This window comes from Mus caroli, unplaced genomic scaffold (genome assembly GCF_978045245.1).
Source record: "Mus caroli unplaced genomic scaffold, Mus_caroli_1 scaffold_14, whole genome shotgun sequence".
NCBI classification, from domain to species: domain Eukaryota; kingdom Metazoa; phylum Chordata; class Mammalia; order Rodentia; family Muridae; genus Mus; species Mus caroli.
In genome coordinates, this window is record NW_028227269.1 from 35,102,064 (window position 1) to 35,118,778 (window position 16,715).

Consider the following 16,715-nt stretch of genomic DNA (forward strand, 5'->3'; position numbering starts at 1 on the left):
GGTATGTTGTGGCTTCATTTTCATTGAACTCTAAAAAGTCCTTAATTTCTTTCTTTATTCCTTCCTTGACCAAGGTATCATTGAGAAGAGTGTTGTTCAGTTTCCACGTGAAGGTTGGCTTTCTATTATTTATTTTGTTATTGAAGATCAGCCTTAGTCCATGGTGATCTGATAGGATGCATGGGACAATTTCAATATTTTTGTACCTGTTGAGGCCTGTTTTGTGACCAATTATGTGGTCAATTTTGGAGAAGGTACCATGAGGTGCTGAGAAGAAGGTATATCCTTTTGTTTTAGGATAGAATGTTCTGTAGATATCTGCCAGATCCATTTGATTCATAATTTCTGTTAGTTTCACTGTGTCCCTGTTTAGTTTCTGTTTCCATGATCTGTCCATTGGTGAAAGTGGTGTGTTGAAGTCTCCCACTATTATTGTATGAGGTGCAATGTGTGCTTTGAGATTTACTAAAGTTTCTTTAATGAATGTGGCTGCCTTTGTATTTGGAGCATAGATATTCAGGATTGATAGTTCCTCTTGGAGGATTTTACCTTGATGAGTATGAAGTGTCCCTCCCTGTCTTTTTTGATGACTTTGGGTTGGAAGTCAACCTTATCAGATATTAGAATGGCTACTCCAGCTTGTTTCTTCATACCATTTGCTTGGAAAATTGTTTTCCAGCCTTTCATTCTGAGGTAGTGTCTATCTTTTTCTCTGAGATGAGTTTCCTGTAAGCAGCAAAATGTTGGGTCTTGTTTGTGTAGCCAGTTTGTTAGTCTATGTCTTTTTATCGGGGAGTTGAGTCCATTGATATTAAGAGATATTAAGGAAAAGTAATTGTTGTTTCCTGTTATTTTTGTTGTTAAAGTTGGCATTCTGTTCTTGTGGCTGTCTTCTTTTAGGTTTGTTGAGGGATTACCTTCTTGTTGTTTCTAGGGCGTGGTTCCTGTCCTTGTATTGGTTTTTTTCTGTTATTATCCTTTGAAGGGCTGGATTCGTGGAGATATAATTCGTGAATTTGGTTTTGTCGTGGAATACTTTGGTTTCTCCATCTATTTTAACTGAGAGTTTGGCTGGGTATAGTAGCCTGGGCTGGAATTTGTGTTCTTTTAGTGTCTGTATAACATCCGTCCAGGATCTTCTGGCTCTCATAGTCTCTGGTGAAAAATCTGGTGTAATTCTTATAGGCTTGCCTTTATATGTTACTTGGCCTTTTTCTCTTACTGCTTTTAGTATTCTATCTTTATTTAGAGCATTTGTTGTTCTGATTATTATGTGTCGGGAGGTATTTCTTTTCTGGTCCAGTCTATTTGGAGTTCTGTAGGCTTCTTGTATGTTCATGGGCATCTCTTTCTTTAGATTTGGGAAGTTTTCTTCTATAATTTTGTTGAAGATGTTTGCTGGTCCTTTGAGTTGAAAATCTTCATTCTCATCCACTCCTATTATCCGTAGGTTTGGTCTTCTCATTGTGTCCTGTATTTCTTGGATGTTTTGAGTTAGGATCTTTTTGCATTTTACATTTTCCTTGATTGTTGTGCCGATGTTCTCTATGGAATCTTCTGCACCTGAGATTCTCTCTTCCATCTCTTGTATTCTGTTGCTGATGCTCGTATCTATGGTTCCAGATTTCTTTCCTAGGGTTTCTATCTCCAGTGTTGCCTCATTTTGGGTTTTCTTTATTGTGTCTACTTCCCTTTTTAGGTCTAGTATGGTTTTGTTCATTTCCATCATCTGTTTGGATGTGTTTTCCTGTTTTTCTGTAAGGACTTCTACCTGTTTGATTATGTTATCGTGTTTTTCTTTAAGGATTTGTTACTCTTTAGCAGTGTTCTCCTGCAATTCTTTAAGGGATTTTTGTGCTTCCTCTTTACTGTCTTCTGCCTGTTTACCAGCGTTCCTTTGTATTTCTTTAAGTGTGTTATTAAAGTCCTTCTTGAAGTCCTCTACCATCATCAGGAGATATGCTTTTAGATCCGTGTCTAGCTTTTCCGGTGTCTTGGGGTGCCCTGGACTGGGCGAAGTGGGAGTGCTGGGTTCTGATGATGGTGAGTGGTCTTGGTTTCTGTTAGTAAGATTATTACGTTTACCTTTTGCCATCTGGTAATCTCTGGGGTTAGTTGTTGTCGTTGTCACTGTTTAAAGATTGGAGCAGAAGCTGTGTTCCACTCACCAGCAGTCTCAAAATCCTGTGGCTGGGGTCGTGGGTAGCTGGCGGTACCCCAGTGCTGGTCCAGCCGGAAGAGGCCTGTGGTCCTACTCAGGCCGGTTTTCTGCTTCCCTAACTAATGCAGTCACAGGTCCCGCGCGCAATTGGATTGGAGCAGAAGCTGTGTTCCACTCTCCAGAAGTCTTAAGATCCTGTGGCGGGTGTTGTGGGTAGCTGGCGAGTGTCAGCCGACCCTGCGCCCTAGCTACCCAGGTGCTTTTCTGACCGGAAGAGGCTTGTGGCCCTATGTAGGCCGGATTTCTCTCTCCCCAACCAGAGCAGTCTCAGGTCCCGCGTGATTGGACTGGAGCAGAAGCTGTGTTCCACTCACCAGCAGTCTCAAAATCCTGTGGCGGGGGTCGTGGGTAGCTGGCGGGTGTCAGCCGACCCTGTGCTCTAGCTCCCCTGGTGCTGATCCGGCTGGATGAGGCCTGTGGCCCTACTCAGGCAGGTTTCTGCTTCCCTAACTAATGCAGTCTCAGGTCCCGCGCGCAATTGGATTGGAGCAGAAGCTGTGTTCCACTCACCAGAAGTCTTAAGATCCTGTGGCAGGTGTTGTGGGTAGCTGGCGAGTGACAGCCGACCCTGCGCCCTAGCTTCCCAGGTGCTTTTCTGACCGGAAGAGGCTTGTGGCCCTATGTAGGCCGGATTTCTCTCTCCCCAACCAGAGCAGTCTCAGGTCCCACGTGATTGGACTGGAGCAGAAGCTGTGTTCCACTCACCAGCAGTCTCAAAATCCTGTGGCGGGGCAACAGTGTATGTCTTATATAAAGCCTAAGTAGTTTACTAATAATTTCTTTGGAAATGATGGTTTTGCTTTCATTGTGGAGCTATTGGAAAAATACTTGGAAGACTTCTACTTTTATTTTGAAGTAATGGATATTATAACTTTGTTGTTTCTTTCTTAGTTTTAATGCAGCCTGTTATCCACTTCTCTATTTCCATCCCAAAGAGTATGTAGAAAAGGTAGCCTAAAAATTGGGTTCCAGAAACAGGATAAGAAAATAAGGATAGAATGAAGTATAGAGGAATATTAACCCAGCAACATGGCTGCTTTGACCACAAGCAAAAATCTAGGTCTGCATGATTTAACTAGAATATAAGCACACCCTTAGTACACACCTCTAATCTCAAACAATGGTGATGATTGAGGGACAGACAAAGTGATGAATCAGAGGAAAATTTGACAGAATGATTCAGAGATAAGATACATCCAACTCTCAGGAATAAAGCTATTCAAAAGCATAGGAGAGAAAACCAGTTTAGTCACTTGAGTTGAATTCTCTTCAGTTCTGTTTAGTTCAGTTCATTCAGTCAGTGCAGTGTAGTTGAGTTGTTCATGAATTCACACAGAAACACTTTTGAAGCCAGAGAATAAGAAGGAGACAGAAGATTATCAAATTGTCAGAGTTAATTTGAGGCAAAACAGAACAATTCAATGAGAATCTGTGAGACTCCAAATTGAATCAACTAGCTTGGAAAGGAGTTTAGAGAACTATTGGAAAGCCAGAACAGATGAGTTGAATGAAACAGCCAGAGTTCAGATAGAGCTAAAAAGGATGAGCTTATTCAGCAGTCAGCCACTGAGATAACAATTACATATGGTGAATGAAAGTTACATTTATAATGAAGTCTTTGAAAAAATGAAAAGACAGATTGGAAAAAATATTCTCAGTATATATTTCTAAAAAGGGACTGTTTTTCAGAGTATACACTACTCCCCACAACTTCAGGAAAAGACAACTAATCTTTGTTTTAAAAATAAGGCAGTTAATATACTTCATAAGAGAATTCATATGTACTCTTTTATATATATGCATACATATGATCAGTTACACATTCAGAAATCTGGAGGTTGTGAGAAAGGTTGGAGAAAGGGCTAATTTATATCAAATAATAGTTACTACATATATGTTCATTGCTAAAATAACACAAAATGCTTACCAGGATTGTTTTCTACTTGCTGGATTATTTGATAAAAGTATTGGCCTCTCAGATGAATACTATTCATGGGAGACAAGATCTGAGGAAGACAAGAAAGGAAGTAGGAGGTGCATTTAATCAAAGCATATTGCATTAACCTATGAAAAATGAATAATGAAATACATCATGCAAAATTATTGCATAATAATAAAAAAATCTATAAAAGGATTGACTTCTTGGTGTACACAGAAAAATATTGGAAAAATATTTAAAGCAAGTTTCTTAATATTAAACATCACATAGAAAGATTTGCTATTTCTATGGCAGACAAGGAAGTCCGAGCTATGAATTCTCCAGCTTGTCACTGAAAGCAATATTCAGGCTCCAGGACAAGATTAAGGAGTCCGAAGGGAGGTAGATGACCTTGTCCATACACTGTTCCAGTAATACATTACTGTTCCAGTAACATGTCACTTTTGTTCTCTGTGCTCTGAAGCATAGTTTAAATGTATACCAGGATTCTACCAACTATTGTTCCTTTCAGCGATGACAGCTTTAAGTACTCGGGTGTCCTTGGAGTTTTCACATGAATTTTCAGGATGACTTTGTATAGTTCTCTGAAGAATGTCATCAAAATTTTGACAGGGCTTGTGTGGAGTCTATACAATTTGGCTATTTTAGAAGCCATTCTGCCAGTCTATGACATTGGATGCTTTTTATCTTTAGCTCTGTCTTTGGCTCTTTCTTTAGCACTTATAGCTCTCATCATAAAAGTGTAATTACTTTTTTGGTTAAGTTTATTTCTGGATATTTCACTCCAACTCATCTGATGCTGTTGTGATGGGATTGCTTCCTTTTTTCTATGAGTGTGTATGTAATTGCATGGAGAAAAGCTGCTGCTGTTTTGGCTGCTTTGCTGGAAGTGTGCTGTAAGCCATGTTTGATAATTTTCAGCATTATGAGGATATTTAAGTGGTATTATCTGCAAGCATGAATACTTGAACTTATTCTGTTCATTTTATGTATCCTTTTTATTGCTATTAGTATTGTTTGATGTCTAAAGTCAAGAGGCACATTGGATAAGAAAGGAGAGGCACCTCTGTCACACTTCTGATTTTACAGGACACTTTTATTTTTCTCTATCTATTATAATTCTGGCTTTTATAGTTATTGTATACATATTTCTACATTTCTTCTTTATGCTAAAGTCTACATTTTTATTTTCTGAGAAATTTCAAGGCTTTTCTCATAGAAATTATTGCATTTTACTAAAGTCTGTTTGTGTATTCATTGAGAAGTGTTTGTGTTCTATTATGTCTATTTTTTTGTGGGCATTGAACTGTTCAACTTCCAAAAAGAATACATTGTATCTTTATAAGGAAATCAATCTAACAGTGGAGTAAGATTTCTTCTATGTATTGTTGTTTTGTTAGCAAAATTTTACTAAATACTTTTGTTTCTACATTCATGTAGAAAATACATCTATAGTTTAGTTGCTTTGTTTGTGTCTTTGTCCAGTGCATAGAATCAGTTATAATGTTCCCTTCTTTATTATGTTAAAGAATAGTTTACACACATTTGTACATGATTTTTAAGTACTACTTAGAATAGCTACTTTATAGAATCATCCTAGGTGTCCATAAATGTATGAATGTATGCATATACTGATATATATATATATATACATATATATATCCATCAAAAGAATAGAATTATGTCATTTATGAGAAAATTGATGAAGTTTTCATGTTAAAGAAGTAAAACAGATTCACAAAATTAAATATTGAAATTTTCCTCTTAATGAATGAACAAAAACAGATATTAAGGTAGAAAAGGAGTTTTAGAAAGAAAATGGTACGAGAGAAATTGAACAAATGACAAGACAGGATAACATGATTATGAATTTAATTAAAGTACATTATATATGTATATAAAATGCCTCATTTGAATATAATATCTTGCAAAATTTATGCAGATTAATTAAAAAGCACATCTTTTAAAAGAGATATGATATTTTGTTCAAAAGAAGAAGATAGGTGAAGCTAGAGATGAAAGGAATTTTTACTGATAACTATACAAGGCAATTCTAAAGTGTGTATGTGTTTTCAAAAGGCAGAATATGCTCATTCTGAAGTAAATAAAAGTTGATATAGCTCAGGATTTAAACTAGTAATCCATTAAGAATACAGTAATCAAAACATCATGATTATATTACTAGGCCTACATAAGTAGACTATGTAGAATAGAATAAAACTGGATAAATTAAAATAAACTTCCCAGAAATATAGGTATCTACATCTAAACAATTGGTTTTATCAAAGGTATAATAATAGGATATATGTATATATATACATATATGTGTATATATGTGTATAGGATATATGTATATATATATCCTATATATACTATATATATATATATATATACTATATATGTATATATACATATATATATATACATATATCCTATACACATAAAATATCCACATAAAATAAAGCAACTGAATACATGTACAAGCAGAAATGAATCTGAACGATTTCCCACAAGAAGATTAGGCATTGATATATGAAAGCTAAAAGTATGCAGCTTGAATAAGTAAATATAGAAGAGTGATGGATCAGTGATTAATAGTGTATACTGATCTTTCAGAGGAACTGAATTCTCTTTGAACATCAATATTGAGTCACACACAACTACTTGTAACTCTAGTTCATGGCATCTGATGTCATCTTCTTACGTCCAAATTCCCCTCCACATGTACACACTCACCCTCACACACAGACCCGACACACACACACACACACAAAATACACACTTATACATAAGTAAAAATAAAACCTATACATACATAAAACTAAAAATTTTAAAACATGTAAGAAGAAAATATAATGAGTCAATACCATGGCAAAAGATAAGAATTTTATAAACTATAAAGATGAACTTTAAAAATTCACATGAGTCCTACCAAATTATAGAAAAACACCTTTAGAAAAAAATTAGAGCTCAACAAAGAATTTTCAACTGAGGAATATCAAATGGTTGAGAAACAGCTAAAGAAATGTTCAACATCTTTAGTCATCAGGGAAATTCAAACTAAAACAGCCCTGAGATTCCACCTCACACCAGTCAGAATGGCTAATATCAAAAACTTAGGTGACAGCAGATGCTGGCCAGGATGTTGAGACAGAGAAATACTCCTCCATTGCTGGTGAGATTACAAGTTGATACAACCACTCTGGAAATCAATCTGGCAGTTTTTCAGAAAATTGGACATAGTACTACCAGAGGATCCATGTATACCACTCCTGAGCATATACTCAAATGATGCTCCAACATATAACAAGGACACATGCTCCACTATGTTCACAGCAGTCTTATTTATCATACTGAGAAGCTAAACAAACAAACAAACAAAAACAAGATGTCTTTCAACAGAGGAATGGATACAGAAAATGTGGTACATTTACACAATGGAGTACTACTCAGCAATTACAAGATATTATGAATTCATGAAATTCTTAGGCAAATGGATGGAACTAGAAAATACCATCCTGAGTGAGGTAATTGAGTCACAAAAGAGCACACATGGTATGCACTCACTGATAAGTGGATATTAGCCCAAAAGCTCAGAATACCCAAAATACAATTCATAGACCAAATGAAGCTCAAGCAAAATGAAGACCAAAGTGGATGCTTTGATCCTTCTTAGAAGGAGGAACAAAATGCTTACAGGAGGAAATACAGAGACAAAGTATGGAGCAAAGACTTAATGAAAGGCCATGAAGAAACTGCCCCTCCTGGGGATGCATCCCATAACAATCCACCAAACCCAGACACTATTGCAGATGCCAAATATACAGGTGTCTTCTGAGAGGCTCTGCCAGAGCCTGACAAACACAGATGCATATGCTTTCAGCCAACCATTGAACTGAGCATGGGGTCCCCAATGGAGGAGTTAGAGAAAGGACCGAAGGAGCTGCAGGGATTTGCTACCCCATAGGAAGAACAACAATATCAACCAACCAGACCCCCCAGAATTCCCAGGGACTAAACCACCAACCAGAGAGAACATATGGAGGAACTCATGGCTCCATCCACATATGTAGCAGAGGATGGCCTAGTCGGACATTAATGGAAGGAGAGTCCCTTGGTCCTGTGAAGTCTTGTCCTCAGTACAGGGGTATGCAAGGCAGGAGTGGGTGGGTGAGTGAACACCATCATAGAGGCAGGGAAAAAAGGAATGAGATAGGGGTTTTCTGAATGGGAAACTGGGAAAGGGTATAACATTTAAAATGTAAATAAATAAAATATCCACTAAAAGAAAGGAAAAATTACATAAAAATTAAAAAATAAAAATAAGAAATCCAGCCACAGGCTAAAAATATTTTCCGTAGTTATATACATATTTTGTATCTATGGCATATAATAAATATAGCATAAAGTCACAAATTTGCAAATTAACATAAATTTAAAAACTCACATAAGCAAAACACCTGATAATACTGTATGTCATAAGAGAAGGGCAAGTGAAAGCTACACCTGTCAATCAATCAGTCATCATTATATACCTCAGAGCCTTAGAGCTCAACAAAGAATTTTCAACTGAGGAATATCAAATGGTTGAGAAACAGCTAAAGAAATGTTCAACATCTTTAGTCATCAGGGAAATTCAAATTAAAACAGCCCTGAGATTCCACCTCACACCAGTCAGAATGGCTAATATCAAAAACTTAGGTGACAGCAGATGCTGGCCAGGATGTTGAGACAGAGAAATACTCCTCCATTGCTGGTGAGATTACAAGTTGATACAACCACTCTGGAAATCAATCTGCCTATCTGTTCTCCTCACAAAATTTATATTATATATTAATTTATATGGTCTGTATGTAGTTAACTTATGTGTATGTTACAAACCAAGAAGTTAGAAGGATGGCAAAAGGATTCTATTGAGAATTGGCTAACCACAGTACATTGTCTGCCTCTCTGACTACGAGCAGTCTTCCTGGAGATCAGCAGATTTCCACTGAGATGGTAGACTATGTCTGGGCCCTGATGGCAGCACCATCTACTCAAGAAGAAAGACCTGGTGTAATGACGTAGGCAAAAGATGTCATCAATGTCACAGTGCTGAGACAAGTCTCTGCTAACTTTTTCAGGTACTATCAATCAGGTTAGGATTTCTGGGTGATTTCTCTTTTAAACAGATTAGAGATATAATATCAAATGATACATTATCTCCATTCCTAAATCCAAATAGCATTTCTCCAGAAAAGATGACTCTGTATGGAAAAATGTGGGTGCTTATAGAGAATTGAGGTTCTACATGACAATCTCAGGATATTTACTGCCTGAATTTATCCCATCCCTTAACTTTTGGAAGTCTCAGTTTCTGAATCGGTATTATGGGGATAATTAGACCTAACATTTGTCGGACCTTTTATAAAATGTGGTACTTTGTATAGTATCCTCTTTCTACTTACTACTTAAAAAATGTGTTTTCTAAATTTCTGTCCTCTATTCTTGGTCATTTATTTCTGCCGACTAGATTTAAAGCCTCTTCCAAGTTCCTATTTGTGCTCTGCCCCAAAGGACTCCTGAAATGTCAAACTAGGTTCAGATTTTCAGAAGCTTGCATAATATTTGTAAAAGAGCCATGGAAACGTATACGTCTGGCCAAATGACCTTGGCCTCTTCAGGCCTGGTGGAGTTATAGTGTGGGGAAGTGCTTTCTGCTTTCTCAGACAAACTTCCTGAGGTTTGGATTTATTTATTTGCCCATGGTATATGTCACTCTTGTCATATTGCTTCAGACAACCCTTAGTGAATCTGTGTATTGTCTGTATCCAAATATAAACGTGTCTTCTTTTGTAGCACTCACAGGAGTCTCATCCTGTGCATGCACTTTGTGTCTGTGCATGGATACATTTTGATCTGTCTTTTGCAAGGACAGAGTTTCCTTCCAGTCTCCGCTGTATGCCAAGTGCCCAGGAAAGAAGGAAGATGGAGAGCTTCACCATAAAGTGACTGAAACTTTTCTCTCTGAGTTCTTCTCATTTCTCACTCCTCCTCCACGCCTATCTCTGCCTTTACTATGATTTGTCAATACCTGTTTGGATCTTAAGGAATTAGAAAACTGTGGGACCAAGACACCAGAACCATTTTTCTCTGTTGTTGATAAATACCAGGTGGGCAGAGAATCTTATGAGCTCTTACAAGCTCATCTTTCCTATAAGATCACATTCTTATTTTTGTTAATGACGAGTTCAATTTACAGATATAGTGGGGACTGGGAAAAGAGGCTCTCAAAGTCCACATTCATGCAGGCTGGTGGGCTCCAGAGCGATAAGCTGCTGAAGAGATGTTTCCTACTTCTCAGCACAGGAGCAGGACAAGCTTGTGATTGCCTGTTGAGGCCTTGGATCAGCCTACCCTGTGAAGGCTGTGCTGAGAGGGTGCTGTCCTGCCTACTGCCCCCACTTGGAACCCCACTTGGCTTTTTCCATTAATGTTTCTTCTATTTGAAGTGGTGTAATTCACCCTCAGTGTGTGGTCTGGCTTCATTCTCACAAGAGCAGAGACTGCAAGAAGGGAGCCAAACTGTGGTGGGCCAATGGTAAAAAACTGCTTCTATTTTCCGTCTTAACAGCAATTGTTTTTTCCTTTAACAAGCCGAGAGGCTGTAACTGGTTGGAGGAGGTGGGCTTGAATTTCTGTGAATGGAATGGTTTAGAATATATGTAATTTAAAAGTAAGTAAAAAGAGAATAATATCAGTTTAATACAGAGTGAAATGGTTATTAATATTATGTCTCTTTATTCATGCATCTGTACACATCAAAGCCTACATTCTATGTTTATTGTACTCTGAAGTTCTTTAAACATTATAACTTCGGCCTGAATTCATCTATCTTCAGACATCAGACTGTTCTTGAATCTGTACCAGTGTCTTAGCCACATAGTTCGAGTAAGTGAACAGGGTAATTCCTTGTGAAATATCATAACATATTCATTGCTTTTTTTGGTTTCCTGTAATTTAATGATAATACAGGAGAAATTGAGAGTGCCCAGTCTGGCAGTAACACTTGTTAATGATGAAGTTTAGATTAATAATGTAGATTATGTAGCAAATTGTGTAACAAATTCAAGAACACATATGTAGCTACAAACTTAAATTCAACATGATGCTTTAAAATTAATGTTGAAACATCAGGCAATGCACTGAATTTTACTGCCTCAACTATTAAAGTCTGCTAAATGGGATAATGATGGCTGTCTCCACCTATATTAAAGGATTAGGGAGTTATTGTCTGTAATGAGATTCTGAAGTCATCTGGTCCCCAGATGCACTGCTTTTTATAATAGGAGTAGACATAGATAAATAACAAAATTTCTTCCTTGTTTATTGCCCAGCTTAGTATTTAACTCACGAAGTTTGAAAGCTCATATTGTGAAATTTTATAAAAATAATTTGCCTGCAACCTCAAATCCATCATATTTTAAGTAATTATACCTTATGCTTTGAAGCCATGTCGCCTTTGCTCTTAAAAAAAAAAAAAAGACAGGGTAGTACCAAATAGTTCACACTGTTTTGGAACTCAGTGAGTAGCCAAAGCTGGCCTGGAGCTCTCAATTCCCCTGTATCTTTATGTCAATTTTTAGAAGTGTAAGTGTGGGCCACTGTGCTCGGTGAGGTTGTATTATATTATTTGATGGTCAGTATATTATTCTGTTCCTCAGAAGTTTAGTTTTAGCTGACTCTGAACCTATAGTTTTAATTAGTAGTGTTTCTTTAATCATTGTATATGCTGACCCCAGTTTTTGTTTTTAATCTATTCATTCATATAGTGTTTAACAAACATCTTATATAAGTTAGGCTTAGATATACACCAAAGCATAAAAAATGCTCACACTCTGACTTAGGGACTAGGAGTTGAGATTGGAGTTATATAGGAGTGATACAATAAATAATGATCTCTCCATGGGAGTGATATATGGAGAATTAATTAAAATATTTGAAGAACCAGACACTGCAAAGATCTCTAGGAAGAGCTTTTCAAAGATGCTAAAGGCTGAGAAAGAGGTGAGGAGAGCGAAGGGTCTCATGTTCCTCAGAGCACATGAGAATCAGTTATTCCCTAGGTCATAGAACAGTAGGCATAGGGATAGTGTGATGCTATTTCAGGGGTAGAGTGAAGGGAATTACTGGTATTCGTTTCGACCACTGCAGGAAGCATTTCTCTGTCAGGAAAGTCAATGCATGAGATCAATAGCATCCTTCTTCGTAGAGGGTACTGGAGCTCAGTATGTGAGGAAGCAACAAGCATCCTCCCAAGCCTGGGCAGCAGAGTCATATTTGGCATTCATGTAAATGAATTATACACTCTAGGAGACATTTTGTATCAAGGGATGACATGCCAAATTAGTGCTACGAAATACAAATCCATATTTCTTTTTCATATGTTAACACCTTATTGGATAGAAAAATAGTCTAAGGAAAATAAAATGGTTGGAAATATGGTGTTGTATCATTCCACTTGTAAAATATTTAGAAAATAGTCATACCAGACAGGGCTAGTTTAAGTAGGATACTCCCTGGGGAAGGAATAAGATTTGATAACGTCTTCAACAGGGTGAAATAGAAGACATAAAATGTAAAATGTAGGGATTGCAGGATGGAATTTTACAACCAATGGGAAGAAAAGGGAATGTTTTTGCAAATCAATATATAAGAGGAAAATTACAAACTAAAATCTAAGCAGAAAGTTGCTTACCTATTGCAAGGTGCTGGCAGAATTTGCTCCACCGAGTACTGAAAGTCAGAGTTGAGAATGAGAAGAGTGGCTTCAGTAGGAAGGGCTTGGCAACAAAGAGAAAGGTTGAAATAGTGTAACCAATTCTCATGGTCTGCCCATGTAGAAATGTAGTTAGTTTTATTTCTCTTAGGCTCCTATGGCTAGTAAAATTCAAGAAATAGAAGAGAGACATGAGCTAGTGGTTTAATTGAGATAAAAATGTATTTATGTAACATTATTTGAGGCAATGGTAGTAGAAAGATAAAAAAGAGTGAATTAACTACATGTGTAATAAAATATATAACATTTACATGCATTTTAGGTGGATTCTCACATTTTAATTAAAATGTAATTTGAATATAGTATTTGAAATGTACAGCCCCAAATTTTTCTTAGGGAACATAATTATGTAACTAATGAGATTTAAAAAATATTACACATGTGATTTGGATGAAGTCAGAACTGCTTAACATATGAAAGATTAATGTGCTTCATGCAAAACAATGTCTCACTCTTATGAGATAGATTTATTTGTTGCTCATTAATGCAAGGTAACAATTTGAGTGAAATTTTAGGATGGAGGGATTAACTGATGTGTGGCTTCTATTGTTCAGTTCACTTGTCAGAGGGTCTCCTTTAATTTTGGTATAGGAGGTCTTGCCCTTATTTTGTATGTATATATAATTCGTGCATATTTGTGGCAATTTACAGCTGTGACTAAATGGAATAACAGTGCTGTGAATATTTACACTTTTCATTTTATGTACATGGTCATCAGGAAATGTGGAATCATGATAAGAGGTTAACACATGTAGACTTAGTGTAGACTAAGCTTTGTAGATAATGTCAATTTACCAAAAATAGTTGAAACAAGCTTTAAGGCTTTGAACAAAGAAAATAAGGAAGATATGAGAAGATGGGAAGATCTTTCATGCTCATTGGTAGGTAGGAGTAACATAATAAAACTGAGCATTTCATAAAATGCAATCTAGAGATTCATTGCAATCCTCATCAATATTTCAAAGTATTCTTTACAGACCTTGAAAAGACAATAATCAGCATCATATGGAAACACACACACACACATATCAAGATAGTTAAAACAATCCTGTTTAATAAGTGAACTTGCAGAGGTATTCAACATCCTTAGCCATCAAAGAAATGCAAATTAAAACTACATTAGGATTTCATCTTATACCTATCAGAATGGCTAAGATCAAAGACTTATGTGGCAGCTAATGTGGGATGTGGAGCAAGGGAAAACTCTTCCATGCTGGCGGGAGTGTAAATGTCTATAGCTATTATGCAAATCAATGTAGCAGTTTATCAGAAAAAAATTAGAATTTATCTACCTCAATACCCAACTGTATCACTCTTGAGTATATAACCAAAGAATGCTCCATCCTACTACAAAGATACCTGCTCAACTATGTTCCTCGTTGATTTAGTCATAAAAACCCCCAATTGGAGAAAACCTAAATGTTCTTCAGCTAACGAAAGGATAAGAAAATATGGTACATTTATACACAATGAAATATTAGCAAATGTATGGGACTAAAAATAATCATCCAGTGTGAGGTAACTTAGACATAAAAAACAAACATGGCATGCACTCACTTAGTGTGGACATTAGCTGTTAAGTGAAGGATGATCATGCTACAATCTATTGACCCTGAGAGCCTAAGTAATAAGCAGGGCTCAAGGGCACGCATGGATCTCCATGGAAAGGGTCAGTAGACTAGATATTGTGGGTGGACTTGGGGTGGGTAGGGATGAGAACAGGAAGGATCAGGTGGGAAGGGGGAGTGATGGAAGAAGAGAGTACTGGGAGAGAGACTGCAGTTTAAGGACACTTGCGGGCCAATGTGGAAATATAGTGCAATGGAAACTCCCTGGAATCTGAGGATTACACTAGCCAAGGTGCCTAGTAATGGAGTATAATAAAGAGCCATACCAGCCAATATCCTATAACCAGGGAAGGCTCCAGGGGTGTGAATGGGACAAAACCTTAAACCTATAGTTTGTTCTGCATGTAAGATGTGGTGGGGTAATAGTGTCACAGAAGTTATGGGAGTGACCAACCAATGACTGGTGAAACTTGAGGCCAACAGCAGGAGAGGGAGCCATGTCTGACTTCCTAGATGGACAGGAAATAGAGGCTAGATATCGCAGAGACATAGCATAAAATGAAACATGACTGCCCCTTCCAGTCTCCCCCAAAAGAAAAGTCAATGGAAAAATTCAACGAAATAATTCATAATGATATTCTGCTACACTCATAGATAGGTGGCTAGCACAACAGTCAGCAGGAAGGCCTCATCCAACAACAAATCGGAGCAGAAAAAGAGACCTACCGCCAAACATTAGGCAGAGCTCAGGGAATCCCATAAAAGAAGGAAAGGAAGGACTTTAGGAGCCAGTGATGTCAAGGACACTACAAGAACTCAGCCCACAGAATCAACTAAGCAGGATTCATAGGGGCTCGTGGAGACAGAAGCAAAAGACTGTATAGATTTAAGCCAGGTCCTCGACATAGTTGTGCATGCAATAGTTGTGCAGCTTTGTGCTTTTGTGCAATTCCTAACAGTGAGAGTGGGAGATGTCTCTGCTTTTTTTTTTCCTGCTCTTGGAAATGTTACCCTGCTACTGGGTTATCTTGTCCAACCTTGAAATATGGATTTGTGCCCAGTAACTTGTTATGCTGTGTATGGGTGATATTCCAGAGTGGTCTGTTTAAATCTGGAGGAAGGGGAGATGGGTGTGGGGAGAGCTGGTAGGAGGAGAGGGTGAGGAAACTGTGCTCAGGATGTATTGTATGACCGAATACTAAATAAAAATATACTCCTGACAGAGAATAACAAATTTAAAAATTATACTGATGATGCTGCACATTGAGGTTCTGTGATGAGGTCCTGATGCTGTACATTGAGGTTCTGTTATGAGGTCCTGATGCTGTACATCGAGGTTCTGTGATGAGGTCCTGATGCTGCACATCGAGGTTCTTTTATGAGGTCCTGATGCTGTACATTGAGGTTCTGTGATAAGTTCCTGATGCTGTACATCGAGGTTCTGTGATAAGGTTCTCATGCTGCATATACTTCCTAATACTTGTCTCTTTGTGGTTTTGATTTAAATTTCCTAATTACTAGCAAATATGAGAAACTTTTAAGTACATGTATTAATATTTGAAAACCATATTTTTCCAAGCTTCATCTTGAAGTCTGACCACTAACATAAAATGTGTAATCCTTTTCTTGTTCATTCACAGGCACTCTGTATATATTCTGGATATATGTCTTTCTCCAAATAACATACTGAAAATATCATTTCAAACCTCTAGTTTCTTTTTTTCACTCTTTTCAGTGGTGTATCTTGAATCAATAAAAATTCCTTAAATTTTAATATGTCAGTTTATCAATCCTTTATATTATATTTTATGATGTTAGTGAATAATTTATGGGAAGAGTCACAACTATTTTCTATCAAATGGTCATGTGTGGGTATTTTTCATCTACAACTTTTCATTTTCGTTATGCTTTTAGTTCTACTATTTATTAGGGCTGACTTCCACGTATGAAGAATAAATTGTTATGTTTTTCCAGAGATAAGTCAGTTGACTTCGTAAGGGTTCCTGAAAAGACCTTCCTTTCCATTCTGTATTATTTGCTTTATTGCCATAAAACTGAGAGTCAAATATTATGTATAGTAAAGATAAAAACATTCATTTCTCTGTTCACCATAAGCAAGCTAATTCAGAATCATATTGCTGTATAATTTTGCTGTAAACCAGATGTGCA

The 16,715-nt window shown here is 37.0% G+C and overlaps 1 long non-coding RNA gene across 1 annotated transcript in view; it reads right to left on the reverse strand.

Moving 5' to 3' along the window:
- Positions 1-16,715, reverse strand: part of LOC147001221 (uncharacterized) — a 92,884-nt gene that overhangs the window by 59,003 nt on the left and 17,166 nt on the right. Inside the window, exon 2 of the long non-coding RNA XR_015045115.1 lies at positions 4,149-4,227. This is a non-coding gene — a long non-coding RNA (uncharacterized LOC147001221). The remainder of the gene's footprint in view (positions 1-4,148; positions 4,228-16,715) is intronic.